This window comes from Dipteris shenzhenensis, chromosome 12, assembly GCF_047967505.1.
Source record: "Dipteris shenzhenensis isolate YYH24624 ecotype China chromosome 12, Dip_SZ_1.0, whole genome shotgun sequence".
Classification (NCBI taxonomy): domain Eukaryota; kingdom Viridiplantae; phylum Streptophyta; class Polypodiopsida; order Gleicheniales; family Dipteridaceae; genus Dipteris; species Dipteris shenzhenensis.
In genome coordinates this window covers 17,614,294-17,628,680 of record NC_141607.1, presented here as the reverse complement: position 1 = coordinate 17,628,680, position 14,387 = coordinate 17,614,294, and positions in this window count along the sequence as shown.

The following is a 14,387-nucleotide window of genomic DNA, read 5'->3' as shown; positions in this document are numbered from 1 at the left end:
TTCATGCAAGGATGTTTAAGTTCAGGACCTGTATCGCTGGATCCTTGAGTCGGTCTATTTTCAAGCGAAGAGCTACACGATCACTCCCAGGTCTCGAGGGATGATCGCGGTAGCTGAGCAATGAGCAGTGCCTTGGGCACGTGTTTTGAAGGAGCGCCTACATGCATAGAAGCTTAGAGGGTGGCAATGGCGGTAGATAAGAAGTAAGCCGTGAACTCAAAGATTGGCCAGATTTTGGAGATTTTATTCCATTTGCAGCTTGAGTCTATTGCGCCTCGATGAAATACTGCATTGATTCTTACCCTTGAGCTCGAAGGACCTCTACAGGAGGAGGTTGAAGGTTCATCTAGTCAAGCGCCCAAGAAGTAGAAACGTCAAGGGCCTTGTATCACGCAAGGAGTAGTTTCTTCTCTTGCTCCCCTTACTCCTTCTCATCATGCAGGTGGGATGGAGAGTTTGTTCCACAGTGGGGTGTCTTCAACCCAGATTAGTGTAATGCATCCGCCTCCACCACTCATAATGACAAAACAAGTGATGGTGTCGGTAGCACCCGTGTCCACTGAGATGGGTGTTTTCGGAGGAAGTCCGCTGGCTGGTGGCTCACTCACTCAGAGATGGTTGGAGCAACTTCAGCACATAGCAGCTACCACAATGGCAACCTCCACCACTGCGGTGGTAGCGGTGACCAAAGCAGTTCGAGTGTCAACAGTAGAGGATCTTGCGGTGGGCTCTGAGCCTGGGGTGGTCTCTTCGACACCCTTGGTTGGAATGTCCTTTAGATTGCAACCAATGCATGCCGATAATGGCAGAACGGCTGAGCGTGTCAGTAGCACCTGTGTCCATCATTGAGATGGGTGTTTTCGGAGGAAGCCCGTTGGTTGGTGGCTCACTCACTCAAAGATGGTTGGAGCAACTTTAGCGCACAGCAGCTACAACAGCGGCGACCTCCAATGCGGTAGTAGCAGCGATCGAAGCAGTTTGGGTGTCAACAACAGAGGATCTTGCAGTGGTCTCCGAGCCTGGGGTGGTCTCTCCAACACCCTCGGCTGGAATGTCCTTTAGATTGCAACCAATGCATGTGCAGCTGCAGTTCTGTGCACAGTTGCTCACTCGCCTGGCAACACAGTGTTTTGCAGGGAGCGATTCCTCAAGAGTTGCAAGTTTGGAATCTAAAGTCATTTAGTTGCGGAATGAGAATGAAGCTCTACGAAGTCAACAGGCACGGATGCACCAACTAGAAGATCGGGTTGCGGTCCTGGAAGCACAGGTGTAGGTTGCGGAAGCACACTTGGAGGCCACTCAGTAGTTACATTCAGAGTATGTTTCCAACATTCAGGAGGAATTGTTATGCCAATGTACTACCGATGGACTAGTTGAGTATTTGCGGGCTTTTCCTAGTACAATCAATGGCATCAATATGGAGCAGATGGGTTCCTTCCTTGATGCTCTCTAAGGGGATGTCCGTGCGGAATGGGACAGGCAATTTGCATATTGATGTGATGCAATGGTTCCACAAACATGTCGAGATATGGTTTCGCAGCAACGTCGACCCGGAACGAATGGTGATGTGGGTGCTAGTGCAAGGTTTGGACCGCAAAGTGGTCCTCAGACGCAAACAGTTTCTGGGCCGATGGGTTCCAGTGATTCCACAGGTGGGAGAGGTAGTGCGGATAAGGGTAAACGAGCAATTGCAGAGTCAGTACCTACTAGGGAGGATTGGCATGGAAAGTATGATGAGTTGGTTGAAGGCATTGTAGAAGGTGTTGTTCGCTCAGGCAAAAGAGTTCAGACGCTGAAGCGGCAAAGGCATTCTCTATGTTTTTGGTTAGAGCTATGTGCCCATTCTTTCAGTTTGTCCTTGCGTCCTCGCCCTCCTTGGTGGAATGAAGTAGATTGTTTCTTGGAAAAGTTTTATAATAAGCACACGTCGTTTCTTAGGTTACCTGATCCCCCCTTATTTGAGCCTATGGTAATCCAACGGCCAGCTACACAAGAAGAACGCTGTGGCAATAGTAATTGCCACAGGGTGTGTGGATTGAGGAGGTTTTGCCTACTAAATAGTGGCTTGAGCATTAGTCAGTGGATTGGTTAAGGCCGCATCCTTTGCAGTGGTTGATGAATATAGAGCAGGATCGGAGGTTGAAGCTCAGGTTGCGGAAGAGACAGTAAAAGACTGCTGATGCAAGTTTGAGTGGAGCAAAACAAAGCAGTTGTGGATGGAGTTTCATGAACACAGTGATGCGGGACCAAGCAAAGTTGCAATAGCTGGTGCACTTGTTCAGTGAATTTCTAGTTCGAATGAAGAGTAGAGATCTGACGATGGATTTTGGGTGGCCTCGCAGGATCAATAGCCCCTAGAGTGCGGTGTGCGATTGCACAAGCAGGCGATGATAGCCTAGGACGTTCAGATAGTCATAAATAAGTGATGATAGTTTGGTGTTTTTTTTTTCAATGTTGGATAGATTTGGAAGGGAGGTGCTTCTTTTCATGTGTACTTAGTGAAGGATTGTCATAACTTTACTACACCTGGTTCTTTGCCGAGGCTATGCCCAAAATGATTGTTGCACTGATGCACATGCACTATTTAATATCTATCATAGGGGATGGGTATCTATTGTGGATTTGCACAGTCCACAGTGAGTGCCATTTTGGAGAGGAGGAAAATGTGAAGGTTTCCCTTAAGGTGTTTGATAATTTTGTTGTATTTTTCGGCTCTAAAATTAATGCATCTAAAACAACTGCTATCTGGCTTGGGAAGGATAACTTTCTGGACTTGGAAAAAAAAATTGAGTACTCGTGGGTTAAGGAGGGGCATGTCCTCAAATATCTGGGATGTCTAATTGGGATCAATGTCTCCCTAAAGAGAAAGTGATATTGCCTAAGTTGGAGAGGTGGAATGGAAAGAAACTATCCTTTGCTAGAAGACTTGTAATAGCCAAACACATTATGTCATCTTTCTTTGTGTATGTACGGTAAGTACTGCCCTTTTCTAAATCTTGCCTTAGGAAGTGGGATGGTGCTATTCAGACCTTCATATGGGGAGACTAGGGGCATGCCTTCTCGTTGGAGATTATGGTGGCACCTAAGAGCAAAGGTGGACTCGAATTGGAATGCATGAAAGAAAAGTGTGATTCTTTATGCCTAAATTGGATGATCAGATTCGAAAGCAAGCAATCATGGGCTAGTATAGCCTGGCACTGGATGTGCAATAATGGACCTCTCGATATTAATCAACCTTGGCAGGATATTCTTTTTCTTGACCTGCAAGTTAAGATCCCGCATTCTGAGTTATTGTCGAGATTAGTTTATGGAAGGGCAAAATTAACTAGTGCAAGTGGCAAGGATTGAGGTCTTTCCATGGAGATGCATCTCTTGGGAGATCATTATGATTAGCTACTTGTGCATATGCTAGTGACCCTTGCTTGCTTCACAACCATCCTAGAATGGTGAGGCAACTCTTTGCAAAAGGGCTTAAGACTGTCCGTGATATTTGGGATCCGAGTATTTTGTGATTATTGCGAGTCAATTCCAACTTTCTCAAAGAGAAGAAGGGGGTACTGAAGGATTTGATAGGCCGAATTGGTGAAGACTGGCCGACTACCAGAAACTTTAGAGAATCTAATGGATTTGAAGGCTTCTGCCATGTTGTGGGAAACCACTATATAAGTGCATGTATAAGTGCATCTCAAAGGATTTCAATGGTAAGGGACCCAGATGGATTGTTGCAATGGCATGGGATCAATGGAAAATATGTTCTCCATTTGATGGTGTTTTATGCTCGAATATGTCAAACATGGAAGGCCACCCCTTCATACAAGCTCATTTTACTTCTGTGAAGAGTAGTTATATCTAAACCTTCAGTGAGGAGCCCCGTAAGTAAATGGATTCTTAAGGTATCCACTATCTGCCCTTTGTGTAAGTCTAGTAAAGAAACCCATTTCCATTTTGTGTGGCGGTGTGCAACTGTTAAAGGAATCTGGTGGAAGGTGTGTAAGTGGTTAAATAATTTTCTTATTTTTATTCAGCCAACTTGAAATATGGCCATCCTTGGTGACAAGGCCCAACTAAATGATGGCTTATATGATTTATGGCACAAGTGGTAAAAGGGATATGGTTATCGGACTGATCTGGAAGTAAAGGAATAGGAGCAAGGCTCCAGCAACATTCAATTAGCAGTAATCCATAATTTGAGCATGAAGGGCTGAGGCATGAGTTGCAAGAGAGTCGAGAGTGGACATTCGACACTCAGAGTCTCAAAGTCGATACTCAGTAAGTGTCAATAAGTGAAGTTTGAACATTGAAAATTAAGAAGCTAGAACCATAGAAAGTTCAAAACCTATGAACTTATCACAAATGAAATGAAATGAATGGTGATCCATTAGCTCGATAGTAATCATTGTAGCATGTGTTCTTTAACAATTTATTAGATAATATCAATACTATGAATAATATAACTTTTAATCATAACTTTTATTTATATATCAATAATTTACAAATATATATAATATAACCTTTAATATATAACTTTTATTTTGGATAACACCAATTTATAAGGTCCTTAGACAAGATCAACCGGTATTGGAAAGAAGGAATTTCAAGATATATCTTGTTTTTTTTGCATGAAAAAAAGGAATTTATTAATGTAAAAAGATCAATACAAAGTAAGGAGACCTGACAACTGTAAAGCTAGAACATATTACAACTCATCGCTTTAGCAGCAGCTTAGAAAAACTCCTCTCCTTCCCAAAGAGGAACAACACATCTAGAGTGTCTCTATGTAATCGATAATGAAGGTCAGTTGGCACTGGTACCATTAAAAAATCGATTGATTCCTAGTGTACCAGATCATTTGAGCCGTTGTCGCCTTGATCAATTGCCAAATCTCTAGCTGAGTCGTTCATCTTGGACTTGTCACCTTCCTCCATTGTAATGGAATGTGTAACAATGTTTGGAAAGAAAAGAAAATTGAGATTATCTGCACGGCCAATGTTGAACCTTGATAGAGAAAGGATGAGGTTGGTACGTTCCTCAAAGCTAAATGTATCAAGGACAAACATCAACCAAAACTCTGTGTCACTTTTCTTGGTAGCATGACTCCACACGGTGTCGTATAGGTTAGAAGTTGTAGCCTACTCCTCGTGGTTTTGGTGTACCCATCTAGATAATTGTCCTTAGTGGTTTCTTTTCAACATAGCCATGGAGCTCTGGGGCACGCCACTATGTTAAAAACTATAACACATGTGCGGTCAAGAAAACATATAAAATACCCCTAAATTTTATATTTTATATGGGGTGTAAGTGTTTACCCCTCATCCGTACATATGCATGTGCTAATTTTGAATTTGAAAGTTCCCTCCTTACACTTACATACCATAGTTATATTAGATGAGTATTATTCATCCCCTTTTTATTGTAAACGGCTTGTAAATCACCTAAATTTAAATTTCTTTGAACCTATTACCTTACATGTTTACAGAGTAACTGTCGTGGGCCAAGAGGAGATTGTGGACGTTTGCAAAACACTTGCCCATCTTTGTAGGCATCCAAAGCTCAATACATTGAAGTTAGGGAGTGTGCTCCCTTCGCAATCCTTTGAAATCACTAAGGTCTATGAATCCTCTCCTACGGGAGTAGTAGAGATGGTTAAGCCTATCTCAGATGACAATAAAATTGTTGATGGGGATCTTGGGAGGAAATTGAATCATAGAGGTTCTTTTGCAAGGATTCATCAAGATGCACAACTATTTGATGAGCATCTATGAAGAAGGGGATGCTCACTAGCTCTTGTAACAATGTTATAGACCATCGAGTGGTTAAAGCATAGCATAGGCTACTTATCAGAGGAAGGCTGGCTAGAAGTAAAAAGCTGACAAACAAAGGATTTAAGTAATCTGCATAGAGGAGATGAGCTAAAGAAAATATACAAAGGAGTAGAGTAGGTAAGAGAGCTCGTAGAAGAAATTTTGTGAACAAGTCTAGTATGAACTTCAAAGAATTGTTGATGAATCATGCAAAGAATGTAGTGGACATTGTGTCAGGAAAAGGTGAGGGACAATGATGAACATCTTCTTTGTATTTGTTGATTTCTTCATGAGGCAAGACTAGAACCTCTTCAAAATGCAATGGGATACCTGATGCACATCTTTTGACCATAACCCTATATATGATTGCCCCATACTAGAGGATTTATGATGCTCTTTGTAAGAGGCTTACCTAATCTTCTTTTTGAGTCTTTTCTCATTATGGTTTAGTGCTCATTAGTGGACGCTTACTTAAAAGGATGACGACGCCATGTGGATTCTTATGTGCTAGAAGGCTTCTGTCCACTAAATTTGAGGACCACTTCACAATAGAAGGCCTATGTCAAATAACTATTATGTTTTGCTTCTTTTGAGGAAGACTTTTCTTATGCTTTGTTGTGGAATGCTTTACCATAAATTATGAATTACTATGCTTCATTGTGGAAGGTTTCACCATAAATTATGAATTACTATGCTTCATTGTGGAAGATTTCACCATAATTTATGAATAACTACTTCAATTTTGAAAGGCATAAGAAAATGTAGATAATAACTGTCTGCAAGAGGAGTTCTTTAATGATGGAAGGCTTTCATCAACATTATATGGGGCTTACACACTAATTAGTTGTTCAACACATAACAATTGCATAAATGCCAAAGATGATGACCTTGCATACCATATCACTGAAAAGCATATGCCAAAGAAACATTTATTTGATAAATGTTGATGTAGACCATACATGATACTTGGCTTGAAATAGCTTGATACTTGGATTGATAATAGCTTGACATTGAAGTTTAAAATATCTTTCTATGAGGAGTGATGACAAAAAGATGAGATTCAATAAGTAGACAACTTGTACTGATGAAATTGCTATTGCTGCAAGATACCAATAGTGTCAAAGTGTGTGTCCTGATGAGTGCACCTTGTACTACTCATTTTTCCCTTTAATTTAGTTTAAGAAGTTTTGGATTCTCATATAATGGCAAGAACTTATGTCTGCAAAATGAAACTCCCCTATGCCAATTGTGGACCAAAATAGATGCATAATATGAGGCACTAAATTTGAAATTTCAATTTCTAGAAGCAAAACAATATGGGTACCACCTTAACCAGAAGTTCTTAGTGCCTAAATACTCAAAAGTATAATTACCTTGTGTGGCGCTTTCTCTACTCACACTAGTTGACCCATGGCTTGACAGTAAAAATCAAAGTGTATAGCAAAAGAAAAAGTTGATGGCATGTCACGATGATGATGTGCCATGCCAATAGCTATATAACTCTTTGACATAACTGCATGTGGTGCCTTTGGATGTTGGAGGGTCCTATGAGTGTCCTGACACACATAAGTGCAAGTGGTGCCTTTGGATGTTGGAGGGTCCTATGAGTGTCCTAACACACATAACTTGAGAAACAACTTGAAACTGAGGAGTAGAAGGATCATGGGCACAAAATCACCTCCTCTTAAAGCTAATAGACAATTGAGGTATGAAATTGATGGAAACTCACTTAGAGAATTTTTCTTCCACATTGAAAGGGCTAAAAGATTCAAACTAACATATCTCGAGCTAAACAACTCCATTTGGGAGCTATGAGACCAAAACCTTCAACTTAATGCGATCTACAACTTAGGCTAGAGCTAGCAACATACAAGGGCACTATAACCTGCACTGCCCACCCAAGACTATGGCTAGAACAACACTCAAGGAGGAAGCTCTAGATCTTAACAAAGGGAGAAGCACTATGGCTTGAACATGAAGCAAGGTTAGAGTACTATGGCTTTGATACCATTTTAAATAGGCTGGATTATGGGAGAGAGGCTAGGAGAGGAGGAGGGTGTAGCCTTCAAGACACCAGGATCTCTTTACAATATGGACATTCTCTTATATGAACATGTAGGACATTACATTGTTATATACATGAGCCCTAACTTCGAGAAACCTAATGGTCTCTTAGCCTTTTCATACTCATCCTTCTACTTTTGGGGACATGTTACACACACACACACATACTCTCTCTCTCTCTCTCTCTCTCTCTCTCTCTCTCTCTCACACACACACACACACACACACACACGCATGCAGGCATGCACGCACGTACACACATGCACGCACACATCCTGTGTACTGTCTGTAATCTTGTGCCACACCATCTATAGAGTGGTAATTTGAATAAAGACATTAGCAAGGCTTACCTATAGGAGGTAAAGGCAAGGAGAGGAGTCACTTGGAGGACCACAAGTGGGAGGAAATATAACATGTGGAGAGAAGGGAAATTTACGCATAGGGAGGGGATAGTGCAAGTCATGGAGGGAGATGGATGAAAAAGGAGTGACTCCATAAGGGAAGGGAAAGAGCCTTCATAGCTTAATTGGACAGAATCTTGTATATACATGGAATAATATCTAAGGTGTATATAATAGAATCAACCCTTCCTTGCTCACACACCTCACTTTATAGAGCATATTATTCCCTCATCGTTAATGGGCATCCCACATGCACACAGTGGGAGAGGGTATCTTTGATGTGAGCATCTTAGCTCAATACATCTCAATGGGGAGAGACAACCCTTAGCCTCATTTTTTAAATAAATCAAGATCCAATCCCCATAGTCAAGATTGGATGGCTCACCTCCTTGGACCCTTCCCCTGTTTATGAACAAATACAAGGTATTTTTTTGGAATCTCTTAGTTTGTGTAAGTTCTTGCAAGCTGAAATTCGATGTGCACATATGAATTGTTAAGGAATTCCAATGTTTCTAGTGTATAAGACTCCGAAAAAGATGAATAATAATTTTCAAAAATAATTTTCAAACTAAGGCAAGAAAATGGGATTCCGAATGCATTTTGAATTGAAAACTTCATGAGAACTACATAAAGGGGAAGAAGTACAACACAACTCCCCTAGTATAGAGGGGGATCACCAAAAGAAATGTTTGATCTTCAGAGATTTTGTCAAAGTTCTCAATAGTATTCCTTGCGTGCTCCATGGTAGTGGGTGCCTTCCACTTCTTCATCAACCAGAACTCATCTCCAGCTTTTTTCATTATCAAATAGCACATACTAGAGGTAAACCTTTATTATCAGTCTGCACCCTTAAGGCTCTCTAGAATAATAGCCACATGATCCAATATCAATGCATTGTCTATCTTGCCTCTTGCCTGAACTGAGCCACTTGCAATGCACACATGTGGGGCCTTTCGTTGGCCAAAATGCTCCGCCAATACTTGATGTATGGATAATACAAGCTATTTAGAATACCTAAAATTGTCACCAAAATAAAAGAGACTACATGGCTGAGGATTTGCCAAAAGTGAAAATTGAATGTTTAACACAGCGATGCTTTCAACTCCCTACATGCATAGGCAGTGAAGAGAGTCACATGAAGTTGTGATACACACCTAGCTTAGCACAACAAGCTCTCAAATGTGTAGTAAGTCACACAATTGTGAGCATAGCTATGGGCTTTGTAAACTGTTCAAGTCAACTAAATTCATAGGAGAAGAACTACACAATTATCTTCCTACCCAACCACATAATTGATCCATGAATCCAAAGTAGAAATCGATACACATATCAAGTCTACTTCAAGCCAAAAGAGCTTTTAGAAATTACTATACAATGATGAATCTCAACAGCTTAGAAATTGTAAACTCTATTGCAAAAGTATTTATTTATTTGGCAATAGAAGGGCATAAGGGTGAATCTTCTAGTAAACTCTTGACAAATCATCGAGATTGAGATTTCTTGTCTTGCTAATTGAAACACAATATTATATTTATTGTAATAAAGGCTTCAAAGTATCTTCAGGTGTCGCAATGAACCATGAAATACACACCCAAATGTAAGTATATAGGTAGGAAACACAACACATTCATACAACAAACTTGAACTACGAAACCACCTAGCTTAAGAAACATGAAACATGAAATGCAATGCTACATGAAACATGATAGTATGCAAAATTTGAAAACATTTTTTTCTTAGAAAAGAGTGCAATAGTTCTTAAATATCATGCTTTAATACCATCAAACACAAGTAGTTGAGTACAATATATGGTTGTATTGTCCATTCTTAAATATCATGCTTTAATACCATCAAACATAAGTAGATAGTTTGATGATACTATAGCTAGGTTTGTAGCCTTTTATAAATTTTGTACTCATGCATGAGCAAACTCCATCCGGCATGTGGAGGGACTTATCCCGCATGCATGTGTGCATTAAAAGGGGATGAAATCTTCCATTCTATATCAAATATTCCAATGATTTTGGAATAGAAAGCATCTACCCCTATATTGGTCTCTTGACTAGCATTTTGTGAAATTCTCTTTGGTGATGCTGCCACCCCTTAATAGATGTAGATATTTTTGGCAATCATGGTGGGATGGGGATGGGTTTGCCTCAGCAGCCTCCCCACACCGTGTTGCCTTGTTGTTTTGTCAAGAAATGCCATTTTCCATTGTTGAGGCCTTTGTCAACCTCCCTCTTTTGTCAGTTGTTGGCTTCCCCTTCCTTCACAGTGGCCCTATTTCAATCTCCATCCCGTCCCTCCTTCAACCTTTGCCATGGCCATCAAGCTACAAATTCCCTCATTGCTCCCTCTTCCTCCTTTACAGTTGGCCCTCTTTCAACCTCCTCACCCCCTCCCTCCTTCAACCTTTATCATGGCCATCGAGTGCAAATTCCCCCCTCCCCTTTGCTTGCTATGTCCCTCCACACTCTCACCATCCATTTTCGTTATACTTGGGGTAAAATATGATTTGGCTCCTAGTTCAAGCTGAGAGGACAACTTATTTTTGGGGTGATTGTTTCACTAGGGTCACTCATAAAGCCCATATAGCACATGAGAGCAACCATGTATTAAAAACCCCTATTCTTTCATTTTATATTTTCTAGTATAATTGATTAACCCCCTCTTGCATGTATATAGTTTTCATCTTAAAAATTAAACATGCCAGGGACACCCCTCCATATCTACACATTTAAATTAACTAAGTTGCTATTTTGTAAATCTCCTCTTGTATGTGAATGCATGTAGCACCCCTATTAAAAAAATAGCCCTTCGTGCACTAACATGCTCTATTACATGTTTATGAGGGACCCTCCTTCCTCAAGATTTTTTGTAAAGTGCATTCATTGAAGTGCATGCAAGTTTTACAAATTTTCTTTTTTTGAGTGCTTTGTTGATTAAATTTAATTGGATTTCTATGCAAATCAAAGCTTTGGCATACAATTGGAGCATGTGGACCACCACTTTGAGGGTAACATCTACACAACCTTCCAAAATATAAAACAAATGGTTCATCTCCTATTCATTCATGATGTTTGCAAATAAAACCGAAAAAATATTGACTTTGAAAACTTAAATATGAGGAAGGGCCCATTACATGAGGAAGCATGCTACCTCTCCTCCCATACTCTAGAATCTATAGGGTTATATGTTTACATGTATAAATACTTACAACTAATGTTTACATATATGTTTACTACTAACGTTCATCTTTTCTTTATGTATGTACTTCACCACTAGGGAGTAATTAGAAATTCATAGTAATGAACATGATTGAAATGAGCTTGAAAGGGCAGTATCGAATTTTGTGTCACTATTCATGCACTTATTAAAGCAATGACGCATTTAATGTATTTCTTAGATTTTTTCTTTCAATAATTTTCCTTCGGTAATTAAAATTTTCCCCTTATATTTGTAGGTGGATATTGGGCCCTCCTTGACACCACATAACTGCATTATTATGGTAGGGAGCCTAAGGAGAAGTTTCGGTTTCTTTAGCTCTCCTTAAGCCACGTGTTTTAATTACAAGCCCTTGATTTAATTTTGATCTAAAGGCTACAACACTTTTTATAAATTGACAAAAAATCAAAAGCTTTTAAGATAAAAAAGGTTAATCAAAGTCATCAAGAGTCTTCACCGCTCAGGGTGTTTTATCTCCAAGGGCAGAGGAAGCGTTGGGATCTTTCCGTTGAGGGTGAATAGCAAGTGGCAAAGGAGATTCGTGTTCTTGAATTGGAGGAGGTAGGTAAGGTGGGTAATAAGGCCTTCAACTCTGCGCGCACAAAAAGGCCTGACTGATTGCATATTCTGTCCACTCTCCTTTTACCTGTCTATCGTTTCAGACCTTGTGCAACCTCTTATAGATGACAGTGAGAGAGAAACAGAGAGAGAGAGATGTTGGAACAAGTCCACTCCTCGTAGAACTGATCCTAAGCCTTTTTTTTTTCCCCGCGACAGATTGCCTGTCAAGATTAAAAAGTTTCTATACCTAGGATGGACCGTTCGATTTCATGCGAGCCTGTTAATTGCATGGATCGAGACGTTCACAACCCTATGTGTTTTCGGACTCCAATGCCCCTGTTCGCAAAACAGCTGGCAATGCTATGAGCTTCTGGAGCTGCTATCCTAAATTTAACCTTCGAGCTGCAACTTTGTAAGGATCTGAGATAATCAACCTTGCCTTGCTCGCACCTAGGTTTTCCCTTGTGATGCAAGAGGTCAAGCTTGCGGTAGGTGATTACTCAGCCTAATAGTGTCTGCTTTAACCTTTAAAGAACTCTATTCGCAACACAATCTCTAAAAGAACAGCCTCCAAGGTATCCTATGGACGACGATTTTACACACCTACTCGCGTGGTTTTCTTAACAGAAAGTGGCAATCTTTCCTTGGTGCATCTGCTCCAAAATCATTGGGCAGTAGGCTCTTTCGAGCAATTTATTGCAAAGGCAACCCTCTGACACTAGTTCGAGTGTAAAAGCTGGCCCTCCCATGACCCGCCGCCTGAAATTGATGTTGACGAACCTCAATTCTATGATGCTCTAAGCGCGTTTGGATTGGTGTAAAGTTAGAAAGGTTGAATGACAGAGATAATTGGTTGTTTCTCCGTACAAGAAAGTTGCATCATATCTCACTTCGGGCCCCATGGCGAGGCAAAATATCTCACCCGACGCTCTCTCCGTAAAATTCATTTTTGAAAACAGTAGTACATTGCCTTTAAAGTTGAAGTCGTTGATGCCCCCAAGATCTTCTTCAACACCATGAACCAGGGAGTGCTATGTTGAGAAGAGGCTTCAATGTCGTTGTTATTGATGTAATTGTTGGGGTCCATTGGAGGCACCTGTTGTAAGGATCGTGGTGGCCGCTGTCCCTAGCTTACCGTAGAAACTTGAGGTTATATGTGATGGTGAAATTTTCATTAGTTGGAAAGGTCCAATGTTGACAAGCCACTCTGCTATGAAAGCCAGTCTGGAATAGGACCCAAGAGGCTATTTGAGGACAGATAAAGCATAGAGAGATTCCCAGTAATGTTTGGCGCCACCCCATCAGTGAGGAAATTGTTGGATATGGTCACTGTATCTATATTGCAAAGCCGATTGTCGGAAAGATCCAACACCACCGTGCTGTGAAAGATACTCAATCTCGACGCTAATATTCTCGACGATTCCAATCTCGGTGCACGGGGAAGGGCCCATTCCCTCGAATTATAATTTTTTGGGGAAGGAAGCACGCCGCCTCCCCACCCATGGTTATATAAAAGTATATTAATTATATATATGTATATATATGTTTTGAATTTCACCTTGTTTGTTGACTTTTGCTTTTGCATATTCTAAATTCTTATCTGTTTTTGTGTTGAGGTACTCGCAACAAGAGAATGCTTACTCACACATGACATTTGCTCGGACCTACTATTGCCTGCTTAGTTTATAGTAAGGTATTTTCCTTTCTTGACTTTCAAGACTTACAGAAATCATATTCTTTGGTTTTCTTCCATCTCCTTGAGTCACCTGTTTCAATTGGGGGGGACCTATTTTGTGAAAAGTGCAATAGTGATGAAAGAAGGCTAATTTAGACAACCATTCACCCATCTCATCTAATGTTGCCAAAGGAGATGTGACTACGTCACCCTTAGATTATGACAACCCTTAAACCCCTTGGTTATCCTTCCTTCTATCATAGCATTCATTTAAGGCCCTTGCACAATTCCCATAGTAAGAGAATCCTACTGTCGAAATTAAATTCCTATTAATTTGTTTGCTCTCCCCTCTGCTTCTCTCCCCTCTGCTGTGTATCCCGATTACCCTTTCTACTCCTCTCCCTCTCTATCTGCGTCTCTATTCCTCTAATTACTGCTCTCCCTCCCTCTCGGCCTCTCCTTGCCTCTCCCTGATGCTCTCCCTCCCGCTCTGCCCCCTCCTTGCCCCTCTCCCTCTCCCTCCCCCTCCTCTCCCTATGCTTAGCTGCCCTTCCCCTTCTGTGCCTGCATCGCCCCCTTCTCCTTGTATATTATCCAGGGCGGTAGAAGGTTCACGATAAAGAAGCCACAACGAGCGACATCACGAATCTTCTAATCGAT